The sequence below is a fragment of the Schistocerca serialis genome, unplaced genomic scaffold (assembly GCF_023864345.2).
Source record: "Schistocerca serialis cubense isolate TAMUIC-IGC-003099 unplaced genomic scaffold, iqSchSeri2.2 HiC_scaffold_1362, whole genome shotgun sequence".
In the NCBI taxonomy this organism is placed as follows: Eukaryota; Metazoa; Arthropoda; class Insecta; order Orthoptera; family Acrididae; genus Schistocerca; species Schistocerca serialis.
This window is the reverse complement of record NW_026047583.1, coordinates 12686454-12699043: the sequence shown is the minus strand read 5'-3', so window position 1 is coordinate 12699043 and position 12590 is coordinate 12686454.

Here is a 12590-nt window from a genome sequence, read left to right as displayed (position 1 = left end):
CAAATTAAAACTAATTTATGCTCAAATGATGATGTCATTAACACTACCCTCTCATCATGTGGCGCTTTAGATAAAACTGAAAATGTATTGTTATTAGAACCAACTGCTATACCACATTCAGCTTGGTCTACTGATAGCGACCGTGAAATAGTGACAAATCCAGACCCAGGCACTTGACCTAATACGTTAACATCCTCTATGATAAATGAAACTGTACAGAAAAATTGTAAATTTTTATTATCTTTAATACGAGAAGGGAAGAAAATTTTCAATCATTTTTACGTAACAGCTTTACCCAATGGAGAAAAAAGGGATCGAAAATGGACTGTGTATTCGAAATGTACCAAAAGCGTTCTTTGTTTCTGTTGTAAAAATTTTCGATCTCCTACAAACAATCTGTCAAGTGACAGACTCTGTGACTGGGTTGATTTAGGAGATTGGCTTACAGGCCATGAACAATCATTTGCCCACAAACACTCTGCAAAAAGATGTATAAAGTGTGAGACAGTGGAAACAAAAAAGTGGTAGTTATCGAAGTGAATTACTAGAAAAAGAGAAGGAACATTGGTTTTCGGCTCTAAACAGAATTATACGCGCCATCAGGTATCTGGCTGAGCGTAATATGGCCTTCAAAGGAGCCAGCTACAAGCTCTATCAATATAATAATGGCTATTTTCTTGGTTTAATCGAAATGATTGCAGAATTTGACCGTTTTGCAGAAAAATTTAATCGCGGTAAAAAACTTAAGAAATTCCTGACCGTTCTTGTGTGCAAAAGCATTCAACATTAACTCTTAAATTTCCTTGCACTCAAATTACAAAACAACACTGTTAATATTTTTCAGTCATCCCTCATTGTACTCCTAATACAACCAACAATGAACAAATGGCATTGATTGTTAAGTTTGTAAACCTATAAGAACACACAATGACTGTAGACTTTATGGATGTCTATTCAACAACAGGAGAAAGTTTGCCTAAAACCCGTTTATCGAAAGTAGACCAATTAGGTCTCAATATTCGTGGCTGCGGAGACCAAAGTTACGAAAATGGTACAAATATAGACGGTAATTGAAGTGGTGTTCAAACCAGAATCCCGATGTAATCCAAGAGCATTTTATTTGCCATGTGCTAGCTGGAATATTAATCTTGTTTTATCAGATGCGGCAAAACCTACAACAAAAGCAGTCACATTTTTTCGTGTAATTCAAAGAATATACATCGTTTTTCCGTATATCCTTTCAGAGAGTGGAAATCTTAGTGAACAGAGTACCAACATTAACAGTGAAGAAGCTTTCAGAACCTCGATGGGAAAGTTGGGTGGAGAGTGTCGAAGCTATGACGTACCAATCAAGAGAAGTCACAGATGCCCTTCTTGAGGTGAGCAACAGCACTGATGAATTGAAAACAAAAAGCGAAGCACACTTACTTGCTGTGAATGAATTAGATAACTTCGAGTTTATTGACGGTGTTGTCATACGGTATGAGCTTCTCTTTGCCCTTAAAGCAGCAAGTAAGGCCCTTCAGGCAGAAAACATGGACGTAAAATTGGCAACCAAATCGCTCGAAAGTTAAATAAATTTTAAGTGAGAAATTCCGTGAGGAAGGTTTTTTTATCTACGAAAGTGATAGCTGAAACTTTACAGATCGGGTAAAATTTTAACAAAAGAGAACTGGCACGAAAAGAAACCAATTTGATTGTAAAAGTGACGATGTACATCGCAGGGCACAGCTTCCAGAGGAGAAGACGAAACTGATTTTTTCTACCCTGTCGTCGACACAGTATTAATAAGTTTGAAACAAAAGTTTGGGCAACTGGCTAAGTATTCCGAAATATTCAGTTATTTTCACCAAAAAGTTTAAGACACTTATAGGATGAAAAACTGAAAACGCTATGACATAAACGTGTCAGAGAGCTAAATATAAAAGGTAAATGGTGAATAAACAAAAGACATTGTTGCGTCAGAACTTTTGACAGAAATCAAAGTGTTCAGAGAAAAAGTGAACAAGAATATGAGAACTTCAGTGCTAATATTGAAATACTTAAATGAAATTGGAAACCCATAACCCAACAATTATTGCTAACCATGCCAGTGACTGTCGCTTCCACTGGGAGAAGCTTTTCACATTCGAAGCTGATCAAGAATTACGAGGGGCGTCCAGAAAGTAATGCAAAGCAGGTGGGTTTTATTTAGGATTTCAGTACACCATATTATACCCCACACTTCAGGCTGCAAGAGGCTGATTTAACTGTAGGATCTTGGAAAAACATTTCCTGTTGTGCTTATTAAACGGGACACTTTTTGCCTTGCTTCGTGAAACTTTATTAGGACTGTAAGCCCATTTTCGAGTACAGAACCGTTTCCGAAGATGAAAACCACGTGCAGGTAAATGCATGTCAACTTCTTAATCTATGAAATCTCGTCTTAAACTATAAATGTCTATTTTGACGTTTGTATTTGCATCGAACAACTTTATGACATTTAATAGGACAGTGTTTATTCCAGCTATGAACAAGCGAACTGGTGTAGATCTGTGTGCAGAGGAATGAATATTTCTGTGATTATTTATTTATGAAAGATGGTACAAAGGTTCCCCCTCTAGTTGCAACATTTTCTAAAATCGGTGAATAACTGACGTAAGTCGACTGCTGGAAACAAGTGAATTCCAAGCGAACGGACCGCGAACGAACGTTGTGAAGATTGGCGAAGCGTCGCACCTGATCTCGTACACCCTCCCTGCCTCCTACATGCACCGCCCGTACAATTGTTGGCCAGATGGTACTCCTGCATTCCTTGTTGAGTATGTTGTAACTGGGACATGCGGGAAAATTTTACATACATAATAAAAATGTAGTAAATCATTACTGGAATCACTGGATAAGATACCTGCTATAAAATAACGACATGAGTAAAAGTCTGTTTGTTCTTCTGCACTCCACGATTTAGGAAGGAAAAATACGTCTTCCGACTTCATACACAGAGTTGTTTCCATCGTTTCCTGGGCCTTCCCGAATCTCTTCTTGGTTGTGGCTTATTAGCCCTATGCGTTTTGGCAATCTGTCTTCATTTATTCTGTTAATAACTTCTTTCGATCTTCTTCTGTTAACCGTCCACTCTAATTTTCTAAACATTAAGTTCTGTTCTTCCGTGTCCGTTACGTATTGGGTCTAATCTATTGCACACCCTCTAACATTTCTTGAAATCCTCATTTCCGCCCTTTCGGTCTTACTGACGTCCTTCTGTCTCACTCCCATTCATTAAACCTGGTGATGCCTTTATTTACTTTTATTCTCATGCCCTTTCCTGTCTTGTCACTCACCGTCACCACAAATGTGTTCAAAAACGTTGAAACGTTGTTCCAATATATCAGCCTTGTCACTTATTTCGGCAACCAGATAGGAGAAGTAAGGGGTTTGTTCCATAGCTCTTGTGTTGATAATTGTCTTTGAACAGAATGGGAATATTCTCTGAAATGCCATTACTCTAGTTTTAGGTAGGGAGAGTGTTGTACCTAGCGAATAGTAGCTAAGAACACGTAGTTTTCTTTTGGTCGGTACTTCAGTCACATGACAAATCTTAGACTCACATGAAGAAATCCTTATTGGAGACTACCATAAGCATTTTCTGCCATTTTCTATAGTTTTTAGCACTGATAGAAGGTTATGTTTCATGCAGCATTCTTAAATATTTCGCATTGTACACATTTCAGTTGCTGTATGATATACAAGGTGACTCAGCTGCCCCTACGGATGTTGTTTTATGGAGCCCGCAGTGTTACAGCTGGCCTTCCAAGACCATGCGGGAGATTTTCATATTCTCTCGCTCGCCACGCGCAAACTACAAATCCTGGAGAAACAATTAACAGGACAGTTTTGTAGGAATAATTTTACACTGGGGTACGTGTTCGCTAGAGGCCGTAGTTTTCGAGTTACTCAAGAAAAACGTACAAAAGTGACCTTCAAATCCATCCTCACTCCCACACTCAGCCCCTATCAGTCGGAATCTCTAGTACGTTGTTCACGGCACTCGCTCCTACTATTCGACAAACATTTGTGACTGCACGAATTATTTCCCACATTCAATCTGTCTTTGGTCTTCACTTATCTTCCCGTGGTTTCCATCTTCGGAAACAGTTCTGTGCTCGAAAATGGGCTTACAAGCCTAATAAAGTTTATTCCTATATTCCACCACTGGATTAGTTGAGCACTTAACAACTGCGTAAATTTTACCTAACAATTTAGTGAATTCTAACAGTACAAAATAAACAAAACAGTTACATCGTTGACTGCGTGTGGCTTTCAGACTACGAATGTACTGTGCTTGCAAGGGTTAAGTTTGGATCGAAATGTCAGTGTAGTTAGTTTAAGCGTAACATCTACAAAAGTCGTTTTTCTTTCATTACCCTTGCGAACAGGTTAATAATGTTAAGGGTATAGACGACTATGCTGGTGGTGTGATACACCAATCAATAGAGACCAAGAAAGGTCGAAAATAATTTTCCTACTGAATTTTATTACATATTCTCTATCCGAATGTGTTCAATAGCATCGTTCACTTGCTCCAGGGGCATTCACCACACATTGTGTTCCATAAAGGTCTCGTTTCATGCGTTTTGTCTATCACTTGCAATAATACTGTTTTATTTTTCGTATATTCGACTTAAACCTATTACGATTAATCTTACACTCCATGCAGTCTTCCGGCCTGCGATTGGCTGAACAAGTAATTCTTGAACGTCTCGGTTAAACTACGGTGTTCTGTGTGTAGCTCCGCCTCCCATTACATTTACTGTTTTCGTACCTAAAGCTTCTCGTGCTGTATCTTGTATACGAAAAAATTGTGTTGAGATCTCTACACTTTATGTTGAGCTCATTGAAACAGATCGTGAAAGCTTTATCGAAAGATGATGAATGCGAGACATTTCCTCGTCTCCAGACGCGTCTTCGGCCTGGAATCTGACTGACTGGAGTAGCCATCCTGGGCTTACATTTCAGCAAGATAATGCTCGCTGTCGCACGGCGAGAGTTTCTACTGTTTGTCTTCGTACATGCCAAAAATTACTTTGGCCAACGAGGTTGCTGGATCACTCCACAATTTAGAAAGTTTGCAGCTATGTGGGCAGGGCTCTCCAAGCAGCTAGGGATTTTCACGAAGTAACGCGCCAGTTGGACTGAGTTTGGCGCGGGGGACATCCAGCAACTCGATCAACCAATGCCAACGAGTAGCTGCTTGCGTATGGGCCCGAGGTGGACCAACGCGTTACTGCCTTGCTCAATTTGTGAAGCTCTTTCTCTTATATGAATAACCCAGCTTTTCTAAAGTTGAAATCATTTGTCTGTACCAGTACGTCATACTGCCGACTTCCGTCTCAATCGCATAATTTCTACGGGTTCCACCTTCCCTTCTGCTTCTGACGCTACAGATCGGTAATAAACAAAGATGAACCTTGCCCAACGTACTTGTGAAACCGTCTTTGTCCAATCAGGTGAAATGTAACCGTTCACAGGTTACTTACGTTAATAACTGGTCACTTACCATTTGCTATACTTCAGTTCACACGTTGCTCTCGGCATCGTTTCGGTGGGTCGCGAGACACGACGCCTCCCTGCATCCGCGTGCTTACCTCACAAACTCACGCCGAGTCTCGAATATCGGTTGCTCATTCTCGTCTGCCGTATGAGCTCTCATAGCAAGGGTTACATATTCAATCACTGAAAAATCTGTGACCGAAGAGATACATTTGTAATTGTTAAGAAAGATTGTACTGTCGAGTTCACTACTATAGCATAAAACGATGTAAAAAAGTGTTTATGGTAGATACCTGTAGAAGAGTCGTTAAAAAGCCGACTACACTCAGATAAATTCAAATATCAGACAGCTGGGCTGGCAAACGTTCTTTCCGACGTTCTAGGGAAAGCTGAGCATAGGAATAAAAAAAGGACAGTGTCACACGATAACCAGCCACTGCACTTTGCCTCAGATAGGGGCACCTTGTTCCTACTATAGCAAATCTCGTCACATCCGTTTCTTCGACTATAACCGCGTCTAGACAACTGCTCAGAATATCTGTTCCATTACCTGTTTAGCTATCAAGGTGTGTCACCCAATTTTGTAGGAGGAACAGGGAATAAAACAATAAGGCTTACAAAACTCATAAAACTACTGTAATGTGTCAGGTTTCCTCTGCATGTTGGTTTGCTTTCAGCTGCTGAGTCGACTTATTAATTCTTTTTTATGGTGAAATCTCGTGTGCTTCGTGTTCTGCAGCTTGTAAGTATTTGTTAAAAGTCATTTTGCTCTACACCAAGAGCAGAATGAAAGGTATTTAACTGTCGGACCGCCATTCGGGCCCGACAGTACATCATCAGTGGCGTCCGGTATACATGACAAACAAACGATGTATACAATGTTATGAAAAGGATAGTTGCTACTCACGATATAGCGTGTGGAGAGGATAATTGCTACTCACCATACAGCAGAGAAGCTGAGTCGCATATAGGCACAGCAAAAAGACTGCAAGGAGAACTTTCGATCAAAACACACACACACACACACACACACACACACACACACACACACACATTGCCACAGTCCTTGCCGGTGTGTGGGTGTGTTTTTTTTGACGAAGGGCTTGTTGGCCGAATGCTCAGTTTCTGACACTTTTTCTTGTGCCTATACGTGGCACAGCATTTGCGCTGTATGGCGAGTAGCAACTACCCTTTTCATACGAGAATTTTCCATTGTTTAAAGAATGTATACATGTCGATATATACAAAGCATTAACATTTAGCATACATAAAAAAACAGGCCAAAGGTTACTTATATATTGTGCACGTCCATATGAAATAACATGCGTGTCAGTTATAAACTCTCTAAGATGTCGAAACTGGTGGGGTCAGGTAAAGAATAAACCCAGAGAACATGTGAAGTGTAATTTTAACTATGTCTATGGGTCAGGATAGCGTTGAGGATCTGTTGTACCCGTGCAGTACCCATGTCGCCCGGCATACACGTCACAGCCATGAAACACCGAACGATCACAATTCCTGGTCACAGTGGACACTGCTGCCACGGAACAAAGACATGGAAGCTCTGGTCGGGGAAAAGAGTCCATATTACGGGTGTCCTGCAACCCCACTTGTATTAAGAAGACCCGTGCACTGCCTGCGAACATGAAGGGCGTACCTAGAGTAGTTATAACAACAGAAAGCGACTAGTGTTTTGTAACGTTGGGCTGAGCTTAGGAATACGTGAATGTTGCACAATTTTTAATGTTATTTGCGTGAAGCATATTTCAAATTTGTGTCGGTAAATGTAAAGGAAATTATGGAACAGGATCGAAAACAAGTTTTTTCATTTCCAAATGAAGAGCAATAACTAGAAAAAATGCAAATGGGCTATCCCAAAGCAAAGTTTAACTATCAGCAAAATAACAAAGTTTCCTTTATGATTATACTGTAGTATGAAGTTAACAACGTGAAGCACAGTCTTATATCTACACTCACTGCGTTACTGTTTTGGCAGTATTGTGTTGTTATCATTATCATTATTAACATGTCTTAAATTTTGCAATGGGAGATTAAAACTGAACACTAAGCATGAAGAGTGTCCACTGCTTAAGATAAATTATGTATGAGGAATTAACCTCTTTGGGTTCGCAACGATTCAGTACCCGTTGAATTCATAAATGTTGCAGGACACTAAACGCTAATTTCTTATTGGGTTATGCATGTGGAAATGAAATGAGCGTACGGCATTGTGGGCCGGGAGTCTCCCGCTCAGGGAAGTTCGGCCGCCGAGAAAAAGTAGTTATTGCATTCGACATTGGGTGGTTTGCGCGTCGGAGATGGGGATGAAATGATGATGAGGACAACACAACACCCAGTCCCTGAGCGGAGAAAATCTCCCACCCCAGCCGCAAAATCGAATCCAGCCACTTGGCGTGGCATTCCGCATCTCTGACCACTCAGCTAACAGGGGCGGACGGTTATGCACGTAATGTTGCGGCATAAAGTCGATCGCCGGCACGCCAGTCGGGAACAATAGAACAGAGAGGGCTGTGAAAGGACATCAGCCAATCGTACGCTGACTGACCCCTCTCCAGGACGACAACGCTACAGCAGCGGCCTCTATGTGAAGAGAACATAAGCGCCATGCCCGACTGATCGAGCCCCAGTCGAAGAGTAGTTTCAAGGTTAGTGACATCTATAGCAACATTGACACTAGTTACTTTGCTTGTACAATCTATATAACTTGGCATTGGGAATTGTTATACTGAAGAGATTTCTTATTTTATCTGTCGCTCTTTGCTTGCAACACATCTGTTTAACACAGAGTTAATTATTATATTTGTTCCTTTTGGAAATAAATTTCATTAACACAATTTGTTTGAATATTGTCTAGCAATCCGAGAAAGCAGGTTTTCTAGACACCCCATATTCAACGACTAGGCTGAATTTAACATATAACACTTACCTACGAATTTTGTCTTACAACGTGTTATGATCACCTGTTTCATTTTGGTTGTTTTCTTGCCGTGAAAGTGTAGTCTGATATGGAGCAAAAGCGTATCGCCATGTGATTTGGCGTGTTTCACATAACGTGTTAAGCGAAGTTCGTTGTACTTATTTTTTTCTCTTGATTTAGAGCACTACATGTGCGGAGGTTATTTCTATACCAGCGGGGCCGCTCGTAGAAATTTAATAAGGCAAAGTGTTTAGCAGGTACTGCATTAGTGGTTCAGTAGACTTATGGCACGGTTCTCGAATTTCAATTGAAAGGAAGGCAAAACGAGTAGATGTTTCCATCTTGTCACTAGGTTATCTGAGAAATGGCTCTATTTGCCTGTTTCAGGGTAACAACCCTGCATTTTGAACAACACGGCTTGGGGAATAACAGGTGGTGTAATGTAAATGGCCGGACACCGAGATTGTTAAGATAAATAGCAGTTCACAAGTATCTACTAGAAATAATTATAAAATGTAATACCCAACATTTACATAAATGAAAGTTTGTAAGAAAAAGCTGTTGTAGTCTAGTTCCTCATTATTAAGACGATGGTAATCGCTTCTGCATTATTGCGATGTGGATTATTGGTTGTAGGTGTGTGAACAGCATTTTCGACCTCATTAAATCGTAAGAACATCTCAGGATAGGCGACAGTATGTATGCCACTAGAAATACAATATTTAGTCAGAAGAAAGCGCTCCTCGGAATCCGTACCAGCGAAAACTGCGCTACGGGGCTGAGCTGTGCATGGCTTGTGTTCATCTCATTCGACATCCTGTTTTTACTGTACTTCCAACTCGTTATGTTAATTTCAATTACTGGCATCACTGAGTTGCCGTCTTGCCTGCCCGTGAGTGGCAACAGCGGCACTTACCAATATAAGCCCTGGCGTGTTATCTTTGCTGACTGCTATGACTTACAGGTCGTCGTGTGTCGTAATCTCAGTTGGAATGTGCCAGTAGTTAGTTCGGTCCTGGCAGTGTTTGAGTTGGCATGTAGCAGAAGTTCAGTTGGGGTGTGGCAGCAGTGTCGTCCGTACTGCCATGACTCGCCCGATGGTTGCTGACACACATGATTGGAGTGGGGGTGACTTTGGTTGGTTGTCGGTCGGTCGTCTTGCCGGACGATGTGTATTTGGCCGACGATCACTTATTGGCTGGCTGTGTGTGCCGACTAGTGATTCCTTCCTGTTATTGTACAGTCACTGCCGTTAGCATTCTCTAGTTCATGCAATTGTTCGTGACACTGTGTGTAGTTTGTGTGATTTTGACTGGCAAGTTATTTTAAATGTTGTCGGTGTACTGGGTTTGAGGAGTCGGTCGGCTGGTGTGCATCAGCCAGGAAGTCTCCCCGCACCGCAGTGGGCTGGGTCTGCTGGCGGTCTTTATACGGTGTCAGAGCCTGTGAGAGCTGTTCTGATTGCTACGAGGTTCATAGCTCACCGACCCAGGACATCAAAGTAGAGTGGTGATTTAATTGCCGAAGCCAGTCTGTTGACATTGTGCCGTTGGTTTTCATGGTTTGGAGTCCAAGTGCACCAGCAGAATTTTCTGCCTTGTGGCCGTTATCGTTGTTACCTGTCCTGGCCATTGACGTAAAATTCAGGCAGTGTCCTTTCCTCACCATGTTGTCGCTGTCCAACACGTGTGTGTAGTTTTGACAGCTTATGCGTACTTGGTTGCGGATGGCTATACCTTTTGCATTTTGGCTTTGGAGTTCCTCGTGTACTGGTCGGGTGGAAAGCAAGTCGTCTTGTCAGTGGGTCTGTTGCCTGTCTCTTGGATGGGTTGCCAGCAGATCGGATATAGTTGGGCTGGCTACTTGTCTCCCCTAAGCGAACGTTAATATTTCAAGTGCAGACCGACCTCTGGAAACTTCTGAGCGCCGCTGGCTTTACTGCCTTTTCTCATTGGTGTTTGATTGTGTATTTTAATGGCCCATAGTCGATGGTTTGAATCTGTATGCTTTTAGTTGGGTTTTAAATAATGGGCCTTCAGCCGTTTTAAAATTGGAAGTTCCTTACTTGTCAAGCCTTGCACTGTTTGGGCCTTCAGCCTCATTCAAAAATTTTTTTTTTGGATAAAACTTTGGGCCTTCTGCCTGTTGAAAATTTACTGTAGTTGTGTTTTTCAATCATGTGCCTTCAGCCGTCTTAAAATTAAAATTCCTTACTTGTTAAGTCTTAGATTGTTTGGGCCTTCAGCCTCATTTTAAATTTCATTTTCTGGATAAAGCTTTGGGCCTTCTGCCTTTTGAGAATTTATTGTAATTGTGTTTCTTAATCATGGGCCTTCGGCTGTCTTAAAATTTAAATGCCTTACTTGTTAAATCTTACATTGTTTGGGCCTTCAGCCTCACTTACAAAAATTATTTAAGGATAAAACCTTGGGCTTTCTGCTTATAAAAATTTGTTGTAGTTGTTTTTTGAATCATGGGCCTTCAACCGTTTTAAAAATGAAAGAGGTTGTGCCCTTAAGACATAAGATTGTGTTACATATTCTGTCGATATTTAAGCTCGGAAAATTGCGCTGTAATGTTTGGGCAACTAAATAATGTTATATGTGTTTGAGTGTAACTGAGAGCAGTTCATTTTTGACCACTTTTCCACCATTCCAACTACTGCTCTCTCCTGCAGATTAACCAGGCGTTTCAGGGGCATCAGACTTGTATGACTCATTTTAGTAGGTGGTTTGCTCAGCCCACAGGCCACCTTCAACTAAGTGGTGCAGCCTACGGTTTGTCTCTGAGATTGCCTAAACACCCCTGTGACGTTCACTCACTATATCATGCTTGGACAAGTAATATACAATGGTGAAATATCGTATTTAAGAGCATGTGTTTAGGAATCACTGGTAGCCACCTCCTTCCAAACGGATCAAGTTTTTCTTGCAAAGTAATCCATTATCTACCTTAAATTGTCCTTTCACATCTCCTGACCGATATGAGACAAGCATAATTTGAGATATCCTGGAGTGCAGCGAGACAGTCACTACCTTCATTAAAGTCTTGGTGCTCTTGCACAGGGTTTCTTGAGAGACAGTCGGCATCTTGGTGTTTTCTTCCACTTTTGTACACTAGGGTAATTTCATAGTCTTGAAGACGTAGTGCCCAACTGGCGAGTCGTCCTGTTGGATCCTTAAGACCTGTCAACCAACGAAGTTAGTGATGGTCTGTAACAACTGTGAATGGCCTTCCATAAAGATAGTATCGAAATCTGCACATGGCCCATATCACAGCTAGACATTCTCTTTCTGTAGTCGAGTAGTTTCTCTCTGCTTTTGTAAGTGTCCTAGAAGCATGGGCTGTAACCTCCTTTTTCCATCGGAAATTTGCACCCGAACAGCACTGATCCCATACCCACTGGCATCTGTGTGTAGTTCTGTAGGTGCTCTCTCGTCATACAGACAAAGTACAGGGTCAGTCGTCAGAGCTTTTTGCAGCACATCGAAATAATCTAGTTGAGCACCACCACAGATAAATTTAGCATCGGCTTTTAACAACTCTTGGGTTGGCCTGGCTTTGATACAAAAGTCTTTGATAAAACGATGGTAATAAAAACATAATCCAAGGAAGCTTGTCACACCCTAATACTTTTAGAGATAGGAAATATCGTTACAGATCTCACATTTTCTGGGTCTCGCAGCACACCTTCGTTTGATACAAGGTGCCCAAGTATTTTGATTTCTTTTGCTCCAAAGAGACACTTTCTTGTATTATGTTTCAGTCCGCCTTGTTGGAGACAGTTAAGAACGGCCCCCAGTCGTTCTATGGGTTAATAAAATGTCTCTGAGAACACTATAATGTCATCTAAATAACAAAGGCACGTCGTCCGCTTCAGATGACTTAAAATAGACTGACACATAGTCACGAGGTCAATTCTACGCCAGGATGTGTTGTCTGGTGACAACAGAGTTAGACAGCCAGTTATACACCACAGGCTAATCTGCAAGCTCTTGCACGTGCTTGTGAACTTTGTCTTTGAACAGGGCTTCGAGAAAGAATTTCTACTGAACTCTCCTTCCAGTTGTATCAAAAGAGACAGTCAATTTCAACACAGTTACAACACAGAAGAAGTTGTATA